Source organism: Pseudopodoces humilis, chromosome 3 (assembly GCF_049639895.1).
Source record: "Pseudopodoces humilis isolate 2021_Gansu_Grassland_sample_001 chromosome 3, ASM4963989v1, whole genome shotgun sequence".
Taxonomy (NCBI): domain Eukaryota; kingdom Metazoa; phylum Chordata; class Aves; order Passeriformes; family Paridae; genus Pseudopodoces; species Pseudopodoces humilis.
This window is the reverse complement of record NC_142202.1, coordinates 52,639,304-52,662,672: the sequence shown is the minus strand read 5'-3', so window position 1 is coordinate 52,662,672 and position 23,369 is coordinate 52,639,304. Positions and strand designations below refer to the sequence as shown.

Sequence of the window (23,369 nt, the reverse complement as noted above, 5' to 3'; positions counted from 1 at the left end):
TTTTTTTCTTACATAGGAAACAAGGTTACAAAAGAGATCTTCCGAGGAAGGTCAAATTAATTCCTTTGAGAATACTTACCGGATAGGAAGCTATGTTAAAATGGTAAAATGTTAGAATTGTTTGATGTGATTTTTTTATTGCCATGACTTTTGTTTTCTGTGTAGTTAATATCTAAAAGCTTCTATGAAGATGTAGGCTTCCTTGTCTTTACATCTTCAAACTCACTGAATTTACAGCATAAATATCTAACATATGAGGAGAGGAAAGAAATGTTATCACAGGGATCAAAGACGGAGACAGATTGTGAGGTGCCCTCCATGGTCAGATAAGAAATCACTGGCAGCTAAGAACTCATTCTGTTTCTCAAGTCCTAGCACTCCCAGCACCATACATCACTTAGCATCGCAGAGGTCAATCTGTGTGCCTTTAGCCCCATGTTAAACCTTCAGCAACCCTTTTTCCACTGAAGCTTTTGACATGTTTAGTTTATTACATGTAGCTTCACGTCGCAATTCAGACCTAAACTTGTTTATTCTTAAGTTTAAAGGTCCCATCTGACATAAAGCACATTGATTTTGTGGATGATTTATGAAATAATGTCTGATGCCACTATTTTAAAAGATATCACTGCTTTGCAAAAGTGAATGTCTTGTTTCTTTGTTTAGTAAATATTCAAAACACTTGAAAGGAAGTTTTGGAATAAGGAGTTTTCTACCCAGGGGGAGTAGTATCCTGTGCTTTCATTAGGTCATATCAGGCCATTGTTTTGCTTTTCTTATCATAAAGATCTTGTATTTTTATTCATGCTCAGCTGTGGACTTGAGTTTCCTGGAAGAGAGTGAAATAATTAAGGAATAATACTACAAAATCATATGTTCTCTGTGGCTGTGTTTGTTTATGTGTGTTTATGTTTGTTATGTGTAGTTGAAGGTAGTTCTGATCTGCAGTTATGCAGAGTAATAGGTGGTGTAGATAGCTGCAGTAATGTGGTATCTTGTATCTGCGGTTCTCATTGTAGCTGAAAAGAAATAGGATTCTTCTGTATGAAAAAAGCATAGAGAAATTCAGGGTCACCTGTCAAATGGCCAGTAAAACTGGGGTCTCTTGACTAGTAAAACTGGGATTTTCACCCCTGACTGCCAAGTGAGACTCTCAGTGGCTTTTTCTCTACTGGTGGATGACACGGTGGCAGGGTATGGGAAAGGGCATGTTTAATTTATTGCTGTAGATGCAGCCGCTGGGGAGGATGGCTGGGTACACAGGGTGGTTTATCAGTAGAAGTTATTAAAGTAGGGTGATTAATGTGGTGCCAGAGAAGGGCATGCGGTGTGTTGTGCTTGCACTTAAAATCTGTGAGCTGCCACACAAGGTCACACAGCCTAAATACAGTCCCGGTGAGAGGAGTCGCGGGAGGAAGAAGGGCACTGCCAGCCTAAATTAAGATCTCATATTGCTGTGCAGTTTTGTCAGGGGATGGAAGAACACCTCCTTAATGACTTGCTAATGGGATGGATGAAACTTGCTTGGTAAATCTGGCTTGGTTCTGGTGTGACAGAGCTGAGATATTAGAATAAATGAAGTGAGCAATAGGTTTCCTGGTCACACCCTGGGATGCATGTGCTTGCTTTGAAAATAGGCAGAATTTCTAGCACTGACAGTGAGATGCCTTTCTCCAGAACTAAATCTATCAATACAAGGAGGCACGAGAAGGCAAGGCTTGTTATGTCCCATATTCATGGGACTTTTCCTTTGAAATGTTATTTCATTTCCTCCAAGTGTTCCTTGGGGAACAGTTTGGATTTAGTATGCATTTTACCATTGATTCTTCATTCATCACTATGTGCTGACAGATTTTTGCCATAGTTTGTGTTTACCTTTATTTGCTTTTTATTTACCTTTATTTGCTGCCTCTCTGCTTGCAGGCTGCAAGTGATGTGCAGATTCTAGTACATGTAGGGAAGTCTTGGTAGAGCAGAGCAGGGGTGCTGTGGGTGACCCTGTAAAATACACAACAGATGTGCAGCAGCTGACAGATGTGTTAGCCTGCCCAGTTAGCATGGAAACTTCCCCCTGCACAGACCTCGTTCTATCAACCAGGGACCAACATGCTCTCTTATAAACAGAAATAAATATATTGCACCTAGGGTATTGTAGTCTCTCCAGGGGGCAGCCTGAGAGAAACTGGAGAAAAAGCTCCTGGCAGAGGTTATGCACTGAGGTTCTCTTCTTCATGTAAGTGGCAACAGCAGAAGGAGGATGAAGCTGCACAGCCATATGAATAAATGTGCAGAATCTGAAACTTGCACTTCTGGCTCATCTATCACATACCATCCTTTTATAGTGTGAGATGAAATGTCCACCACCAAGTTTCAGCTGCCCTCAGCAGACATGCCATTACCTTCTGTCTCAGTGCATGGCTGTAATCTCATCCTGAAAAATAAGATTTTACCTTCCACTTACCCTTCTGGAGACAGCTTGTCAGAGCAACATGGTACCGCAAACTTATCCTGCTTAATGTCAGTTAATTAAATTCGTTTTTGAATATAGTACTAAGCCAATTTAATTCTGTCTTTCAGAGCCTGCAGAGACAGTTGTGACTTTTAGATGGGTTTCTGTCTCTGATTAGTGATCAAATCTCTTTGTGCTTTTTCTAGACCGACTCTGTCTGTCTTTTTCTGCATGTCTCTCACCAGTACTTGGGATGTTATGTCCCAATGGGATATGGGGTGGAATGGGGTGTTTTTTTCCCCATGCTTTCATATCTGCAGCATCTTCTGTCTCATTTGTCAACATTCTGTGTTTAATGACTTTTGTTCTCTGAAATGAGTTTCATTAGTGTGGCTGGAAAAGAAATAGGAATTACTGTGAAATTCTCCTGGTGTTAGATCTTGATTTTAGAGGTTGTTTTCCAAAAGTGTTGATCTCTGGAGGGATGGGCATTGGTGTGACCTTCTAACTCTGAGCTCATATACCCGCCTCTGGATGATCATTCACATCACAGTTGAAGTCACAGTCCAAGGGCAACAGCCTCCAGAAATGTTTACTGTCTGTCACTCTAAATATATTTTGTGATCACAAACATTCATGAAAATCAGGGGCAGAATTTTAAAAAAAAAAAAATTGTCTAAAAGAGAGAAAGGTCAAAGCAAGTCATAGAGTGACAAAGTGATAAAGAATAATGTACTTGATTAATTAAATAGTGCTGGTGGAATATATCATGCTAAGGACAGTCTAACAAGTATTTTTTAATTTTAGAGGCTTTCTCTGCAGGTTATCAAAGAAAGTCAAAGAAAAATTAGTTTGTTGGGAGATTTTCATGCTTCATTTTCTGTACAGCTCTGGCACGTCCCTCACTCCTTTCGTGCAGCTTTGTGCCAGGGAGTGCTTCCAATTTCCGGTTTCTGAATTCCCCAATGCTGTAGGGCAGCAGATTGCTGTGCATCACCGTGGAACCCCCTACTACCGTTTACCCCGTGTCTGCAGCTGCATCTCCTTTCTCTCATTCTCTTCCTGCTTGCCCTCCCACTTTTTGATGTGACCCCTTTGTGTTTGGACGTTACAAAGGTAGAACTGAACAGTCGCTATCAGCAGTGTAATTCCCGGTTACTGAGAAACTACTGCTCCTGTTTTCCTCCCAGAATGCAGCTGCAGTGTGTGTGGAGATGTGGTTTGGGGAAAAGCCTGTGTCATTGTCGAGCTCCGTGCCTCTTCTGTATGGAGAAGAGGGCTTCAGTCTGCATTGATGTCAGTCTGATGTATTTTACCATCCATCCATCCATCCATCCATCCATCCATCCATCCATCCATCCATCCATCCCTCCTTCCACCATCCATCCACCATCCATCCATCCATCCATCCCTCCTTCCACCATCCATCCATCCATCCCTCCTTCCACCATCCATCCATCCATCCATCCATCCCTCCTTCCACCATCCATCCATCCCTCCTTCCACCATCCATCCATCCATCCATCCCTCCTTCCACCATCCATCCATCCATCCATCCCTCCTTCCACCATCCATCCATCCATCCATCCATCCCTCCTTCCACCATCCATCCATCCATCCATCCATCCCTCCTTCCACCATCCATCCATCCATCCATCCATCCATCCCTCCTTCCACCATCCATCCATCCATCCATCCATCCCTCCTTCCACCATCCATCCATCCATCCATCCATCCATCCATCCCTCCTTCCACCATCCATCCATCCATCCATCCATCCATCCATCCATCCATCCCTCCTTCCACCATCCATCCACCATCCATCCATCCATCCATCCCTCCTTCCACCATCCATCCACCATCCATCCATCCATCCCTCCTTCCACCATCCATCCATCCATCCATCCATCCATCCCTCCTTCCACCATCCATCCATCCATCCATCCATCCATCCCTCCTTCCACCATCCATCCATCCATCCATCCATCCATCCATCCATCCATCCCTCCTTCCACCATCCATCCATCCATCCATCCATCCATCCATCCATCCCTCCTTCCACCATCCATCCACCATCCATCCATCCATCCATCCATCCCTCCTTCCACCATCCATCCACCATCCATCCACCATCCATCCACCATCCATCCATCCATCCATCCATCCATCCCTCCTTCCACCATCCATCCATCCATCCATCCCTCCTTCCACCATCCATCCACCATCCATCCATCCATCCCTCCTTCCACCATCCATCCACCATCCATCCATCCATCCATCCATCCCTCCTTCCACCATCCATCCACCATCCATCCATCCATCCATCCATCCATCCATCCCTCCTTCCACCATCCATCCATCCATCCATCCATGTATTTTTTATGTTGCATAGTAAAACATAAAAGTGCACTTGTGTCTGTAATGCGGCTTCTGATGGCAGAGAGAACAAAACACCAACTTTCTCACTTTTACTGTAATCATGCTGAAGTTGTAAGACAGAAAACAGGTGCCAGGAAAGTAATACTTGAGCCTTGGATTTATTGAGAAGAAAGGACAGTAAAGTTTTTTTCAGATCATTAATTGCATTCTTACATTTATTTTTAAACTCTTTTTCTTGAAAAAGGTATTTTTTTATTATTATTATATTAAGAGGTATATTTTTTTTTAACTTAGAAGCTATAATTTTTAATGAAATTAATAATAAAATATATTCTACTATTTGTATCTGGGGAGTTTTTCAGGCTTGACACCTCCTGAACTGGGTTTAGCAAAGAGTTAGATGCTTGTATATAATCAATCTAAGCATTTGGTTTAGCTGCTTTGTCTATTTCTTAAGTCCTCATTCATTCTTCAAATGAGCATGAGGAGAAAGAATTGCTAAAACCTTGGCAAGCCCTAGAGCACAACAGTAGTTTTGTAAGGACTTTCTAAATACCTGTGGTTGTTAGGCCTCTGTAGCTCTGTTGGTGTGATTTTGCGTGTGCCTTGATATGAGTATTTATAATATAATATAAAATTAATAAATAAATATTATATATAAAACATAAAATATAAATTATATATGTATAATTTATATTATTTATAATATAAAATTTGCATATTTGCTTCTTCAGTGCTGTACTTTTTTGTAAGAAAGGAGTAGCTTTGGGGCACGGGAATAACTTATCTGTAGTTTAGTATATATAAATGCAGTTTTAGGATAGTCCTAAGACATGTAGACTCAGTTTTAAGAAGTGATGGCATACATGTATGGAACTAAGCTGGAAGCAAAAATTTAATTTCAACTTCTATTAATTTTTCTAACTGTGCCTAATATTGCATTTCCTTAAAACATTGCTTGTGAAAATTAAGGTTTTAATTGATAGCACTAGAGATTATCACTATCTAGCTATAGAAAATAAACAGTTTGGACAAGAACTGCATTCATTTTCTTACTGGTCTTTCTTTCTATAGAGGCTATATTGATTGGTATGTTTAGTTCCCAGTCTTTCTCCCACTGAGATTTTAAGCACTGGGTCCCCAATGGATTTCTGTCAACACTATTTCCATAATTGCTAGAACCACGTACTTAAATACCTCCCATATAATTTCCATTTCATTTCACAATGGCTTCCATGCTCCTGCTTCACCTAGAAAGACTTTGCTTTTTGCCTTAAAGAAGCTCTTGTAGGGCTTGCAATTTTTTGGTGTATTTTTGGGACTTTGGTGTTTGTTTCTCACCACAGGTAAGGAATTAGGAGACCTCTGACAGAAAGATACGTATAAAAGATCCTGAAAGTTGTCAGGGTCATGAGTAATTACATCAATTCTTAGCTGTTGCTTGTTAGTGCCTCAGGCTCCACTAAAAGTGGTTTGTGTCGAGCACTTTTGGCTTTCTTCTACACGGTCTCTGAGATCCCTTCCATCTGCACTGTAAGCAGAGACAGCAAGCTCTGAAATGAGGCATAACTGGTGGCTTTGAAAATCTGGACCTAGCCAAGGAAGAGGATAAAGACTAGTGAAGACATTTGAGCAAAAGGTTCTCAAATGGAGAATTACAAGCTGATTTCCTACAGGACGCTGGAGAGCAGGAAGCCAAAGGTAGCTGATGAGAGCTAGCAACTTGAGTTAGGTTTGAACATGATTCACTAGAGACAGCAGACTGCATTTCACTTGGTTCCAGGTGTGCTATATATTTCTATTCATGATGTAGCTATCCGGTGATTATTCTTTTCAATTTATATGGTGATTTAGAGCTTTAAAATTAAAGTATTCATGAGAGTTTTCATTTTCTAACAGACATAAAGAAAACAGAAGGAAAAATGTTTAAATTATTCACCTGAAAAGTCCTGGTAGTTAGCAAGGTAAATGATTAGGTAGTCATTAGGGACAGATTATTACATGACTCCAAATTAATCTACAAGCAGAAAAAGAATGAGTTGCATGTCTTACTGTGTTTTTTTGTTGAAGGCTGTGTTTATCCTTCTGTGGGGGGTCACAAATGATTTCTCTGGGAAGCAATATTCTTTTCAAGCCTTGAACAGGTTGAGAAATTTTGCTTTTGTAGGTGAAGGAGAATTATTGGGGAAGAAAATTTCATCAGTTCCGTAGAAAAGATCTATCTGCACTCAGAGAGATCTCCACAGCGTCTGCCAGCTAGTGCTGCCTCTGGGCAGTCACTGCTTCCCCGTTTTCCTCACTGCTGCTGGGTCCCATGCTGTGGCTCAGCAGCTCACCTCAGCATCTGGTATTGAAGTGTGCCTCTGCTCAAAAGTATGTGCACTACTCTCTTTGTATTCATGCTGTTTCAGAGCAAGCAAACTTTAGATATTACACTGTAGCATCATACCCATGGGTATCCTTCACCTGGACCTTCACCAGTCATTTTTTGTTGTTGTTTTGGACCCATGGATTAGGTTATTTGTAATTTAGTCTTTACATGGTTTTATACTTGTTATTGAAAACCAAATGCAGAGTATAGGAGACATTGACTTGCTTAGGTGGCAGCAAATGAAGTTGTGTGTGATACTAGTGAACTGTGGGCTGTTGAGGTTGCTCACTGAAGTGTAATAAAGGCAAGAACAAAGCCAATTTGGAGGCATGAAGAGTCAGAGAAGCATTAGAGTAAATTAAAGAATATAAACTATGCCTAAAAACTGAATTTTTGAAAATTCCTTGTTAGTTGCCAGACTTTCTTCTTGAAAACCACTTACCCGAGGATGAGATGCAGCTTGTAGAGTAGGAGCAAGACCAGCTTCTGTTTGGGGAGACTCAATTAAGAAATTGGGTAGTTTGTTTGCTTGTTGCAGTGTGTCTTCTCATTGCAGATAGCACTGCTAATACAAGCTCATTTTCCATCTCTGCATTGGTTACCTACCAAAATATTTAAAGACAGACTCACTCATTGGGTGATTTTAAATTATCAAATTATTATAAATAAAGTAGTTGCAGTCACCAGTGGGAAGTAAATGCTTTCTTAAGATCCCTTGGTCTCAAGAAAATAGGTTACAAGTGAGCTCCAGTGCTGTGTCTTGTTCCAAACCATCAGTTTGCAATGTTAGGGAAAAGAATAAAAAATTAAAAAATGAAAGCTAAAGCCAAACTGGCAATGCATTGGTGTACTGGTGAAAGGAATTATGTGCTTTTCAAGGACCTGACAAATGGGAAATCTGAAGTTATGTATCTGTCCACCAGACAGTAACAGCTTCTGCTTTAGTATTGAAAACTAGTTTTCAATGCTTTGATAGTATGCCTGAAATATGGTCTGGAGCAGTGGGCCAAAACCATTTGGCTACAGCAGGGCACTTTTGCTTGCCATTGTGAATGGCAAAATGTTTTCTGTGAGCCTGGAAAAAGCACAGACCCTGGAAATGCACAGGATGAATGTGTGAAATGCACAAATGTATTGGCAGAGCTTGCTGTAAACCTCTGAATGTGATGAACTTAGTATTTGGATTTGTTGTACTTTCAGGTGGGACCCTCTTCTGACATGTGATCTACCGTGAGCTACTTTGACTCCTACAATGACAATGTTATCACTGCCACATCTCTGGGAACCAGTTATTCACAAGTACACGGTATGTGAACGTCTGCATCTTACATTAACCATTGCTTGTTGGAACAGCACAGAAACAATAACAAGAAGGTGCTAAAAGTCATTGAAGTAAATGTTAAGCCACATGTACAACCAGTTACATAGAGCTGTTCCAGCAGATGCTTATCTGCTGGGCCTGGCCTGTATGCAGAAGAGTGAACTGTTTTAACTTGAACATGTATTTATTCACAGATATTGGTAGAAGCATTCTACCAATGTTTCCTTTGGACAAGATTATACTGGTACAGTGACGATATGTGGATATACAGATTATTCTCTCTCTCAAGAAGGAGGGAGTGGTAGCAGTAGCGTGAAGGGTTCTGTACTTTATTGTTCAGTACTTTAACTGTATTGCTGTACTTACAGCAGTACTTTTGTTGTGTTTAGGAAAGGTCTTTAATTGCTTTCTTTCTTCATTCCATTTTCAATTTCTGGTCAGTCTAAATTAGATTAATTTCACACACCAGTGAGTCCCTAAAGAAGTGTAAATTAACTCCATTTTACCAAACTCAACCAGATGATGGCAGTTATTCCCTTGATGTTTATCTTTACATCACCCACCATCTTTGACCAAGATTTCAATAGGAAGCAAATTCGTATTTGAGCCTGTTTTCATCACCCTGTATATGGAAATGGAGATTGAGATCCACATCTGCTGAAGGCAGGCTATTCAATTTATTGCCTGCAAGGCAAAAAAAATCTAATGCCACTGATAGCTGGCATGGTGGTTTTTTTATGATTCTGGCTTGAAATGTTTAACACACACCCAGGTCCTGCAAGACTGTGACAAAATGGTTTTATGAGAGGGATTACATTGTTGCTTTAGGTTCTAAAGCAGTTCAGAGCACACCATGTATTAGCACGGAAGATCTTCTGACTTGTGGCCCCAATGCAACTTCCACCAAAGCTGGCTGAAAAAAAGTTTCTTCATGCTGATGGGAGTGGAATTGCACTGCATTTAACACCTTCTGCTAAAGTAATGTTCCCTGCTTGGAATTTTTTTTTACTTCTTTGCCATCTCTTAGAGATTTAGTATTAAAGGTAAAAATATGAAACAAATTACAAGGAAATGGATAGACAAAATAATGAGAAGATAACTCAATTAGTGAAATGCTTGTTATATGTGATAAGGAGAGATGACTGCTCTGAAAGTATATATCTGGGTTTAATGCACTGTATTTTTACATGTTGTTTTGAAGACTCTGTCAGAAATATCTACTGCTATAGCAGTGATGTGAGAGAGGGAAAACAGGACAGAAGTCAGAAGGGGAGCAGGAAGAGAAAGATCATTCTTCACTGATCAATGCAGTGCATTTTGGGAAAGCAGTTCACAACTTGGGTAGCCTGTGTGCTGGTTGGTGAAGGTTTCCACATCTGTCTGGACAGTTCAAAGAGAAGCTCTCAGAGGTGACATCTACCACTGAAGTGAGAGAACATTGCACCTGCTTCTGCTGGCAGGGCTTCTAGCATGCCTTTGTAGCCACCCTCAGTAGTCTCTGCTGGCCAAACACCACTAACATGAGCCTTTGCAGACTGTTTGTGTTTATTCAGATGTCTCTTCTGTTGTCCATACCTAAGCACCTTTTCAGGAGGGACATAGGAATAAGAATTTCTGTTGCTCATGTTTCTTGTGAGTCGATTAATTTTCAGATGTTCAGAATTACTTGTTGGTATGTGTTTTTGTAAATAAGTTGTTTTGGTGTGTGTGTGTAAGCATTGGTAATGGAAAGCTGGATTGAAGAAGATGAGTTTCATGTCCTGCAGAGGCAGAGGTCTGGAAAGGACCCAGCAGGCCGGCTGGTCTGCTTTGATGCCATCACAGGTATCTCATCACGAAAAGCATGAATGCATCTTGGTTGACTTTTTCACTTTTCTGGTGGGATATGGCTTTTTATGGACCTCTCAGAGTGCCAAGGGCAGGTGGTGGGGAGAGGCAGCTGTCATAGAGTGATGGCCACTTGCAGATCTTTGTGCTCTCCGGCACAAAGAGCAAGCAGCCATCTCACAGCTGTACTTTTAATGAGCTGTAGGGCAAGAGAGGCTGCGTCTCTCACCTCGTGAAGCTTCTGATATGTGGCAATAACCTTCATGGATTTGTCATCTACACACATCAAAATGAAATTTCCTTTGACTGGTGAACACAGGAGTCAGAAAGAAGTGGAGGTTTTCATGTTTATTTTTCTTTTTTGGGTGTTATTTTGGTTCTCCTCTTTTGCCTGTTCTCATATAGCATTGCAAACATTTCAGGAAACTAATCTGCGGGAGCACAACTCATAAAAGATCGACCTGCCAGAGGACGAGGCTCTGCTTATTACAGAAAAGCTTCTGAGACAGTGACAGCTGAAAAGATTACACACTTCCACAGGAAATTAAATTTGATGTAATATAGTGAAAGAATGACAAAATCGAAAGGGTATATATAACATATTTGTGATTATTAAGCAGTAGAAAAATGAAAACTTGAGATCTAATAAAGTGTGTGTAATTTAGATATGGATAGAAAATTCCCAATAGTTTTTTTAAAGTTTGGCCCTCCAGTTTGCTTTGCCTTCTCTCAGTGTTGTTATTTCAATGTGGAAAATTGTTAACTTCTTAGAATCATAGAATGACTTCAGTTGGCAAAGGACTTTTAAAGGCCATCTAGTTCCAATACCCCTGCCGTGAGCAGGGACACTTTCCACTAGACCTGATTGCACAGAGCACCATCCAGCCTGGCCTGGGACACTTCCAGGGATGGGACCCACAGCTGCTCTGGGCAACCAGTTGCAGTGTCTTGTAAAATTATGTTAACTTTTGGCACATTAGATTATAAAACATTTAAATCACATTTCAGAGCAGCCCTATGGTAGGTATCCAGGTAGATTGCATTCTTCAGCAGAAGGTGCATATGTGACAGCAGACTGGGAGAGGCAAGAGCTTCCTTCTTTGCTTTGTCCTTTTCCCTTGTGGATGTGAAATGCCAACAGAGGGGGAAGGTTTTCTTCCCTGTCTGCCCATGCTTGTTGCTGAGGTGCAGCATGGAGCTCCATGGTCTGTGGAAGTCCTAGCTCTGTCCCAGGTGCAAGGGGACCCACTGGGGACTGTTCAGGTGACAAACATGATTGATACTGAGGTCCTTGCTGCTAAGTCAAGGCACAGGCAGGTGATGTATCTCCTTTTCCCCTCTTCCTTGGGGTCAGCATAGGTGCCACAGTGAGCCTGACTCTCTCCTGGACAGGTGCTTCACAGCAACACATAGGTTTTCTTTTAGAGTGGATGATAATACCCTTAATAATTTTACACCTTAATAATTTTTTCGTTAAGATGTGATTACCTGCAGTTGGAAAGAATAAGCAGGACTCTGTCAGATTTAACTTTATTAACCATCATAAATCCTTTCCTTTTTTACTCTAATCAGTCCCTGGAGTCCTATTAAATCTCTTGACATTGCACTGGCCTTTCATCACAGCTCAGTATACATTTTCCTGTAACTAGAAAACTGGTGGCGAGAGCCTTACGTAAACTGGAGGTAATGGACTCAGCAACGGGGACACGCGACTGTCAGACACTTGCTGACGATGGAAGGAGGAGAGGGAGCTTATTCTGCCAGCACAGCTCTGCGCTCTGCGGAGGGCAGCAGAGGGAACCCGAAAACACAGGCACTCACAGGGTCCCGTGTGCACCCGCTAGCACCTAGGCACAGGGAATCGGCTGCCTTGCTGTGGCCCGGAGACAGCAGTGCTTTTGTGCCTCATTTTGGCAAGTGGGCGCCAGGGGCCAGCCCTGCCTGAGAAAGCCCCTCTGTGAGCAGCCCCCAGCCGGTGTCCCTGGGGCGGTGAGTGGCCAGAGCCCGCCAGTGGCCGGCATGCTGGCCCAGCCGCCAGGAATGGGGCGGCACAGGGACCAGTCAAACCTGCACGGGTGGAGGTGCTGGGTGAATGGAGCTTTTCTGAGCTGGGGACAATGCTAAAAGGAAGGAGTGTTACCAGGTGGTTGAGGGGCAGGCACCAGAGCAACAAATGCTGCCTTCATAAAGTCACTACCTGGGTTGTTGCCTCTCTGTCCAGCCTGCGCACAAAATCCTCCGGAAACCAAGAGGGGAATTCCCCGGTCGGTAGGCTGTCTGTCTCTCTGCTGTCCAGGAATTCATGGGAAGGAGAAGGCATCCCAAGAATCTGCCCCAGTGTGCAGGGACAGTAAATTCCCTCTTGTTTTTCCATATACACAAGTCAGCAAGTTTCTTCAGCAAATGCTTTAATTTTGAGCTTAATACTATGCAAATATTTAACTTGGGGCAAAAAAAGCCTCAAGCTGGCTTCAGACCATGGACTGGCTTCCAGTTGTTTCTGCAGGTACAGATCCAATGTTTACATACATGAATGGCTATTTGTTTGTTTGTTTATTTATTTACTATGGTAATCTTTTTTATAATGAACTTGGATATTTTTGTACTCTGCTTTCGCTTTGGACATAAAAGTCTATGCATTTGCAATTCGTATACAGGCGTTTTCAGAAGATTTGGCAACAGGCTCAGATCTGCTGAAGATAATCACTATAGGCTGAATCTTTAGGATGACACAGAATTGTACTGACTTTGTTTTTTCTCTAACTGAAGTGCCCAAAGCTGTGCTCACCACTGCTATCCCACCAGCCTAGGTTATCAAAGAAAAGTATTGAAAGATTTGGTCCCTACTGCAGGATCTTTGTACTCTAATGTGTTTATTCAGAAAAAATGGGTACAAAAGAATGTTCAGGAGCATCAAGAGCATTAGCAATACATAGGTTTATTAGGTTTCAAAAGTCTGCTTAAATGCCACCTTGAAAGATAATACTTTTCTGTACCCACATATATTTCATACATTTATGCTTTCTGCAGCCCTCATCTTGGCTGCTGCAGGCCTGACAACAGGCTCCTATTAAAGAGGGAAAGACCATAGTCTTGTGGACCTTCTATAATGTGCTCAGCGTGAGAGCTATTGAGTTCATGGAGACGAGAATAGCTATGTCAAATGCGTTTCATTTGCATGTGGCAAGATAGAAAAAGCAAACTCTGTGTGAAGACGAGCAGGCAAGAGAGACATTGAATGCCTTAAATACTAAGGGAGTTAATGCTATGCAGCGATTTTGCTTCTGTTATAGGAAGTGTAAGAACAGTATGCTTCCTGGCGTACATCGCCATCCAAACTGCAAAGGTTTCAGTTCCATGGCAACACGGAGGGCCCGACTGTGCTGAAGGTGGATGTATTAATGCATTCAGAGTGAGGGGTTGGGACTGAGCTGGGCAAAAATAAAATGCACCAACATTTTTCCAGTTAACTTATTTATATATTAAATAAAGCCTTTGTTCTTAGAAAATCAAAGCTGACATGGATACACCTGCTCCCCCTCTCCCAATTCTCTCTGATTCTTTTTACATACATTTTTCTCAGGCAAAAAGCAAATGAAGAGGCTGGGTTTTTTGATGTTTTTTTGTAAGACTCAGTGCAGCAGCTCTTGAATGTTGCAAGAAAATTATATTAATCCCTGAGACAGTTGTATATCCCTAGAGAGAAAGACTTGGGATGGGGGTGGAGGGGCATATTGTTTCCAAGATGTGCTGCTTTACAGAGCAGAGTGAAGCAGTGGGTGGTTGGTTGGTTTTTGTTTGTTTGTGTTTATTATTATTATTATTATTATTATTATTATTATTATTATTATTATTATTATTATTATTATTTTCCTTGATCCTTTTGATCTGCCCTCTTTCTGCCTTTCTCTACATCTACTTCCAGTTTCCCCTACCTCCCCTGGCTGAGGAGCAGGAAACAAGACTTAGCTCTGTTTCCTGACATTCAAAGAAATTTAAAAGTACAAAGAAACGGTGTATTTTGTTTTCCCAGCTGACTTGGATTCACAGAGCTGCACTAGAAAGGCACCTGCTCCCAGAGGGGGTCAGGAGTCACCCTCCAGAACAACTGGGCAATCAGCCAGGGAGTAACTGAGAGCTGATCATTATGTGAATTCTGTTTGATCTGTTTGGTTGACTGCAGGAATGTAGGATGGGGAATTGTGATAAATACATTTTGCTCAGGGTGAAGAACTACCTCAGGCTGATCCTGCCAGCTGTGCTGATGGGTGGATGAACTGCAGATTTGCAAGGTTTAAAGTCAGACTGGACAGTAGGAAAACCTCCAGATGCTGGTATTTGTGAGGCAAACAGCAGTGCTAATCTGGCATGGTAAGGCTGACAGAAGTGGCAAGTTATACTGGATTTGCAGCTGCTCTGTACTGCTAAAACAGGCAAAGCAGCCAGAACATACCAGAAGATCTGGCCTAGAGATTTCAGCAAGGTTTCTCTGTCTAACTGCGGGAAAAATATAGCTCTGAAGTTGGAAGTTGCTGTGCAAGAAGAGAGCAGTTGACCAACTTCCAACTGCAGCTATACTGTGCAAGAGGAGAGGAAGAATAAAATTAATCTCTCATTTAACCTGTATTATTTTCTTCCTTTTTTAAAATTTGGTTTGTGTTTTTTGTTTGTTTGTTATTAAATAGCAGCAGGAATATATTTTTTCTTAAAGAAAAGCCTTACTTCCATTGCAGTGGGAACCTTGTGTTTGAGATACCTGCTTGGAGGAAATTTCACCCTCTTCAGGGGACCAATACAATGTGGGTAAATCCTTTCTAAGGGAATAAATAGCAGTGGAAGTGATCCTGTCTTGGCATTCCACAAAGGGGTGGATTTCACCCTCCAGCTCCATCCAAGCTGCAAAGTAAGAAGGTGTCATTTTTAAATGTTCTCTTTCTTAGGGAGAGCAGCACTGGTATGACCAGGTCCCTTGCTAATGCTGCACTTGACATCCCCACAATTTTGCTGTTGTGGCTTCTGGTTTCTGCACAGCTCCCCAAAACAAGGAAGCAGATGTAGCTCATTACATACTGGTGTATGCTTCCCAAATTATATTGCACCTCCATTTTCCTGAGTTTTGACAAAGGCACTGTGTATACAACCCTAAATGAAGAGGAGGAATCACTGCAGCCAACAATGTAGCAGGAGAGCGGAAGGATTCCTTTTTAGGTGTCCCTATCTGATATAACCCTCCAAACAGCCCAGCTGCTATTTGTCAGCACCTTCCCAGGGGAGTGCCTCAGTCAGCTTGGCAGGAAGGATGAAGAGAAAGCACCAAGAGGAACATCAAAGAAAGAACAAAAGGAGGAGAGAAATCAAGGATGGGAAGAGTAAGGAAATAGAGCAAAGGCAGAAGGGTGATCAGAGAAAGGATGGAGCTGGGAAGAGCACAGCAAAGGAAAGAGATGTTCCTCTGGTGCCTATGAAGGAAAAGCTGTTTTTCAGATGTGATGTAGACAAAACCAAACCAAACAAAAAACAGAGCAAGAAAATTGGAATACACAAAGTGGGAGAAGGTACCAGAGGGAGGAGAATTTAGATTGACTTGAAACTTGAAGAGGAGAAAATACATAAAATACACTGCTGAATTTCGTACCATGGTCCAGCCTATTTTAAACAGTAGTTGCTAAATTTGTAGCATCAAGAGCCTGTGACCTTCTTATGGAGGTTTTGTGGGCTGGTGAGGAGCAGTAGGGCCATACCTGGGAGGCTGCTGCAGGCACCAGAATGGGTGGTTGGAGGCAGATCTTTTCTATGCATCATGTCTGGAAGCCTGAAGCCAGTATGAATATCCCCAAGGAAAATTGCTCATCCTGAATCTGGGGACTGACATTCATAAAAATGTGCCTGCTTCTCTCTGAAGGTATCTGAGGAAGGGCTGTTGCCATACAGGCAGGAGTAAGGGCTCCCTCTAGATCCCTCTTCCAGTTGTTCAAACTATCTAGGCTACCAGAAATAAAGAACTGAATGGAAATTTTAGTTCTGGCTGTGAAAAAGAAGCTTCTGAATGAATTCTGCATCCAATAATGAATGTCTTCTTTCCTCCTCCTCTCCACCTACCTTGTTCCTAAACATTAACATTTCATGTCAGTTGAGCTAAGTTCGGTGTCAGACTCAGAGGATCCTGCTGAAAAATACACCCCTGTTTTGTGGCAAGCCAGAGAAGATGAGAGGCTTGCAGTGTTTTTCCTTCTCAAGCTCTGCTCTGCTGGGAAAAACAGCTAAGGCTGTGTGAAGCTGTCTTCTTCCCACTCTCCTAAACTTCACTCCTAAAAATGCTGCTCTCTCAACAGCTTTGCTGCTTCTCTGAAGGAGGCACGGCTTGGCCTACTTAGTGCCATCGCTTGCCAGGGGAAGTTTTCTCAGATTGTGGTGACTTCCATCTTGATAGGAGGCTGAGGAAGATTGCTGTGGAACAACTCACTGGCATTGCTAGCTGTGTCATTTGAAAATGGTTACTTAGGCACAAAAGGGAAGAAAGAGATCAGAAATGATGATATTTAAACCCTATCCAAAGCTCCAAACCTCCAAATAATTTCTGCCATTTCTGCGTCTTCTTTTCTAAGGACTTAGACGGGATTTGTTTTATATTTTTAAGCTTTTCTTCAGAACCACCAAGATGAGAAACATCCTTTCTCTGAAATAGGTTGTTTTGTGGGAAGTGGTACCAGTGTGTGCCAGGCTGAGGCTCAAGCCCTGGCTGACCGCTGCAGTGGCCATGCAACACCCAAGGGCTGAGCTTAGGGCATCAGTCTAGAATTCCGCCTCAGATCCACCTACCAATTTTCTCCAGACTTTTTGGAATGTCACTACTGAAATGCAAGAGGATAACAAATGTCTGCAGAGGTGAAGAAATGTACATTCAAATCAGTGGGCTTCTACAAGGAGAGAGGAATGGTTCTCTGGGCACTTGTCTCTAAGATACTCTGCAGTTTGTGGTAGTATTTCATGTTAAAAGCATGGAGACAGGAGAGACCTGGAGACCTTGATAATTTTTCCTACTATAGAGAAAGCAAGCAGTGAAAAGCTTAAGAAGGAGATGTTGGTGAAAACAGACCCTTTGACAGTGAGTGTGGTCTTGCTGCTTCTGGTGGAGTGAGTAGTGATGTTCCTGTATCTCACTGTAGTGGTGCAGAGATGTGCTGATACCTGCTTATTTTGATCAGGGCTGAAAAGCAGAGGCAAAAAAAATTGCATGTGGCTTTGGAGTGCTGTAATACACCTGAAATCAAAGCCACTATGATGTGGAAATTATGACGGCTGTTTGTGTAACCCCAAATCTCTCAAGCAGTACCTGAATTAACTTCTCAGTTAGAGGAGCACTGTCTTTCCCTCAGAAGCCAGGTGAGCAGGACAACCATGTCTGCACAACAGAAGTAGGTTTTTTTCCCTTCTCTCACCTTGGTGTCCAGTCTAGCAATTGGGAATCAAATTTAACCCTCAATGTTTATTTCAGGCCCTCTGAGTCTTTAATTCTTTGCCAGCAGCAAAACAATTACTTTTGATAGGCACACAAGTTGTTTTTTAATTTGTTTATAATCAGTTTTCTAGGAGGTTGCTTTGATGTGGGAGGAACTAAATTCTTTGGGTGCAAATATTTGCTGTTGACTCTCCTAGTCATTAAGAGATGTTTTCCACATTAAGGTGCCTTTCCTTATAAGGGCAAATGTTGAGCATCTCCTGACACCAGAAAAGTGAAATATGTGGCTGCCTAAAGAGGAACCATTTGCTGAGCTGCATCATGTGAGGGCAGGAGGGATCAAGACCAGCCCAAGCCTTCTCCAGCTTCCTGGGGAGAGGCCAAACAACCCCTGGGCCCCTCTGGCTGCTTTGCTGCTGTGGCTGCCCACACCAGCCCCCAGGACCTGGGACCCCACAGGTGCTGGTTTCAGCTATTGACCTACATCCCTGCTGAAATGGCTTCATGCTAAAAGGTGTCACTGTTCTTTTCCAAAAAGAACGTGTCTTTTTTTTTTCTTGCGCTTTTTTCTTTTAAATAAATTCCCTTGCCACCTTTTTTGTATTTTCCAACTGCAGCTCTTTTAAGGCTCCCTGCCTCTGCAGTTTTTTGCCTCTGTATAGGTTATTTTTGGAAACTGGGGAACCAGGAGGAGGGAGGAAATTTAGGGGAGTTGACTGTGCTAGAAGAAGAAAGCTCTTTCCCTTGGAGTGCTCTTTTTTCCCTGTCCTTTCTTCTCATGACCTCTGTGGTCCGACCCCCGTTGCATTGCTCATTCCAGGGTGAGCCGTAGCTGACCCTCTTTGTGCCCGGCGAGCGGCTCCTTCCCACGCGGTGCTGCTTTGCAAGCTCTGCTTGCTGCTTCCTCCCTGCAGTGGCTGCTGCTTCTCTGCTGCTTTTCTGGGTCAGCCAGTTGGCCAAAAAAGTGGGTAGGTGGTCGAGCAGAGTTTTGGGAGCTGTGAAAACACTGGAGGCACTTGGGAGGTTATGTGCCTCAGGGTAAAAATGTATGCAAAGAAGAATGTGTTCCCTTAGTTGTTTCCTCAGGGGAGCAGCCCCATCAGGGTGGTTGGCTTTTTCTTGAAATGCTGGTGTGTTTTTTATATTAGAAGAGTTATATACTGACTGCCTAAATTTGCAAGAAAAAAACAAATTCTTTGAAAGACTGGGGAATAGCCACTGAAACCTGACCTGGCAGAGAGACCAGGAGCTCACCTTTTAGATCTGGTGTGTGGGGTAGGCAGTGGTGAGCACAGGCCCCCCCCAGAATGCCTGAACTCTTCTGAACAGGAACAATGAATTCACCACAAAAATGTAAGGAGAACTTTCCTGTGAAGGAGCAACCAAGGACTCTTTTTCCTGTCTAGGTTTTCTAAAATTACTAATGCATAGAAAGTCATTGACCATACAGTAAGTCAGGCTGCTCTTCTGCTGAGACAGTATTCGGGTAATTGAGATGCCTGTGATTACCCAGGAAAACTTGCTGATGTTTACACTGCTGTCAGGTATTGAAGTCACACCACAGTATTTGTTGTGGTATCTTGCAATAGATTTTAAAATAGATTGACATCACAGCACAAAGTGGGAATTTTCCTGATTTTTTCTGTGGTTATGAAAATGCCTAAATAGCAGTGTAGTGCAGTAAATGTTAAACATTAAAAGCAGGGTTTATGTGTATTGATAAGAAGACATTGGTAGAGAAGGAAGCAGCTTGAGTTTGATGGGAATATGGTAGAAATTAAAGCAGGGCATGGTGATGGACTCAGAGCATCAACATAGAGGCTTTAAGGGATGGATTTGGGTCAGCATCATACCAAGAGGTGGTATTGAGAAAGACTTTAACCTTAAGTAAATAAATTTTAAAAAAGATGATTCTGTACAAGAAGCCACACAACTGATACAAAAAGCCAGCAAATATGAGGAGAATGAAATCAAAAGAACATTAGGTACTCTCTTAAAATACATGGAAATAGAGGGGGTTTTACTATCATGCTATTGCAGAGATCAATTAAACTGTGCAGAATGGTTATGCAAAATGTTTGCTGTAGGGAAGTAGCCGTTTTCCATAGATTCTAGGAACAAGTACTGGCATGCTGCCGGCAGTGTTTTATTTTCACCCAGCCCTGGTGCTTCTGTCTGACATTCAATGAAATCTTCCAGGGTAAATTATTTATTTAATTAAGAATGGCCACAGTTGCACCGAGAAACTGGCAGCACAGCAGCAGGAAGTCTGTTACAGATTGCATCTAACTTCTTACAGATAGGCTGTTTATATATGCTTTCATTAATTAATATAATAAATAATTGTACGTTGGCGTTTTCGTTAATTAGCAACAGTTCCTTGTTTGACTCCGGTGAGTGTACTGCCATACGTTGTAGAAATCTAATTTCTTGATTAAATAACCCAGAGGCTTGTGTAGCAAGCTAAGACATCAGATTGTTCCCAACTGAACTTTTGAACTTTTCAAAGGAAAGGAAGATGTCAGTAAAAGAAGAGTCATATTTATTAGTGCGTAAGTTCGAGCAACCCAGAAACTTTCATTTCAGTAGGCATTCCTGTAAGACCAAGGAGAGATATCCCCCTTTTCTTATGCCAAGTTGGCAAGATAATGCTTTTTTCATAGTTTAATGTATTCCAGAGATAAGAGCTGATGGTTTGGAGGAGTCCAGGAAGAGAGGAATTTGGGTATAACTAACAGGCAAAACTGGTTTTTGAGGAGAAGTCCATGAAGAGTCTCTATGCTGTTTTGTACTTTTTTTCTGTGTTAAGAAATATAAAGAATGAAGTAATGTGATTTGGTAACTGTACTTTTTTCAATAAAGTGGATTTTTAAGAATGCTTTATGAGTTTGATCCTTGCATTCTTTCATTGATTGTCAAGTAATACGAAGAAACTTTGCAAGAGGAAAAGAAACCACCTCTTTGAGAGGGAGCTACTCATGGGTTTAAGCTGCGCAGTTTGCCACAAAGGGAAAAAAATGGACAAAGGTTTTGAAAAAGATCACAAATGGGCATTTCTAAAACATCAGGCATACTTGGGTTTCAGTGGGTCTAGTAAGCAAATCAACATAGAGCTAAATACACCTTCTGGGATGATCTCCCCTTTTGGCAGGTACTGGTGGTGGAGAGGCTGCAGCCAAGCTGGGTCTCTCTCCTTTGCATAGGGTGGTTTGGACATTCTTCTTTCTTCCCCCTGCAGTTCCCTCAAGGCCCTGCTGGCTCTCTGATGGTTCCTGCTGAAGCTGTCCACAGCAATATCTGAAACGCCTCTCAACTTTGAGAGGTTAGCTTTTCTTTCCTTGGCCTGGATTCTCCAGTGCTGCCAAAGCTGGAAACAAGTGGGCAGCTGGTTGGAGATTGAGGAAAGGTTTCCCACCGTTTTGGCTGTGGTTTCATGTTCCAGGGGCTTCTGCTACCTGTCCTCTGCATCCCACACTGGGCTGGGGTTTGGGCAGCTGGGAAGGCAGTGAGCTGTTGGATAGCCAAGGATTTCTGATGGGTGGGCACCTTGGATTGGCTCCCCATGGGCACAGGCAAACTCTAGAGCTGGCAGGAGCACACAGCTGGCATTGAGAGGAAGAAGCAAAGTGGCATCCTCCCCTCTTGGGTGGCAGCTCACCACTGGACTGACCTCACTGAAGCATGAAACTTCATCCTCAAGGGCAGGTCAGATGGTGTGCATGTGAGGTCGTTAACACTTAAATATGATCTTACATTATCACAGTGCTCAGGGATGGAGAAAGTGAGGACAGCGGAGTTTCCTATGCTGCCCTTTTCCACTCCTCAGTTTTGGTGACCCCTAGTCGCTCTCTCTGTTTCCCTTTTCAGATGTTAGAAATGAGTACACATTCTGAATTAATTTTTCATTGGCAGTACCTGTGGATGAAGATTGTTTTTACTGATTTGCAATCAAACATGAAACTGAAATAAATGTCATTTCAGAATAGTCTCTTTGCAGTCACTGTTTCTATTTTTGCTTTACAGTATCTCTGAGGTACTCCTAGTTCTGTGCATTGGAATTACAGAGTCACAGAATAACTTGGGTTGAAAGAGACCTTTAAAGATTATCTAGTTCCAGCCCCCCTGCCATGGGCAGGGGCACCTTCCACTAAACCAGATTGCACAGACCCCCATGCAATCTGGCCTTGAATACTTCCAGGGATGGAGCATCCATGTCTTCTCTGGGAAACGAATTCCTGTGCTTCACCATCCTCACAATCAAGAATTTATTATTTATATCAAATCTAAACCTACCCTCTTTCAATTCAAAACTGTTTTCCCTTGTCCTATCACCACAGGCCCTGGTAAGAAGTCCCTCTCTTATAGGTCCCCTGTAGGTACTGGAAAGCTGCTCTAAGGTCTCACCAGAGCTTTCTCTTGCTTCTTCAGGCTGAACACCCCAAGTCTCGCAGCCTGGCTTCACAGGAGAGGTGCTCCAGCTCTCTAGTCATCTTTGTGGCCCTTTCTGGATCCACTCCAAGTGGTCTCTGTTTGACTTGTGGTTGTCACCAGAGCTGCATATGGTATCCAGGTGGGGTCTCACAGGAGCCCAGTAAAGGGACAGAATCATGTCCCTTGACCTACTGGCCACACTGCTTTTGATGCAGCCCAGGATGCAGCTGGCTTTCTGTGCTGCCAGTGCACGTTGCTGGGTCATACCTAATTTTTCATCTAACAGTGTATTGGGTTTCTGTAACAAGGTTTTGGTAGCAGGGAACTACAGTAGTGACTTCTGTGAGAAGCTGCCAGAAGCTTCCCCTGTGTTTTATGGAGCCAATGTCAGCTGGCTCCAAGACGGAGATGCTGCTGGCCAAGGCTGGGCCCATCAGCAACAGTGGTGGTGTCTCTGGGATAACAGACTTAAGAAGGACAAAAAGGTGCTGCACAACAGCAGTTTCATCCAGAGAAGGGCAGGGTGAGAACATGTGGGAGCAACAGCCCTGCAGACACCAAGGTCAGTGTAGAAGGAGGGGCAGGAGATGCTCCAGGCACCAGAGCCCAGATTCCTCTGTGGCCTGGGGTGCAGACCATGGTGAGGCAGCTGTGTCCCTGCAGCCCATGGAGGTCCACTGTGGATCAGATACCCACCTGCAGCCCATGGAAAACTCCACATTGGAGCATGGGGATGCCTGAAAGAGGCTGTGACTCCATGGGAAGCCTGTGCTCTGTCCCATTGGGGGACCCCATATTGGAGCAGGGAAATGAGTGTGAGTTGTCCTCCCCCTAAGGAGGAAGGCATGGCAGTGAAAGCAATCTCATTCCCCATTCCCCTGCACTGCTGGCAGAGAGGAGGTAGAGAAGGTCTGGAGTGAAGTTAGTCTTGGCAAGAAGAGAAGGGTGAGGGGAAATTTTTTTAAGGTTATTTCTCATTATTCTACTCAGATTTTTTTTGGCAAGAAATTAAACTTCTTTGCCCACATTGAGTCTGTTTTTTCTGTAATGGTAAATGGTGAGTGATCTCTCCCATCCTTATCTCTTTTGTTGTGTTTTTCCTCCCCTGTCCATTTGAGGAAGGGAGTGACAG

The 23,369-nt window shown here is 42.7% G+C and overlaps 1 protein-coding gene across 6 annotated transcripts in view; it reads left to right on the top strand.

Moving 5' to 3' along the window:
* HIVEP2 (HIVEP zinc finger 2) overlaps nucleotides 1-23,369 on the top strand; it is a 138,686-nt gene that overhangs the window by 25,072 nt on the left and 90,245 nt on the right. For all 6 annotated transcript variants that reach the window (XM_014263500.2, XM_005518443.3, XM_088052583.1 and 3 more), the window contains exon 2: nucleotides 8,400-8,505. The gene's annotated coding sequence lies outside the window, so the exon portion shown is untranslated. The remainder of the gene's footprint in view (nucleotides 1-8,399; nucleotides 8,506-23,369) is intronic.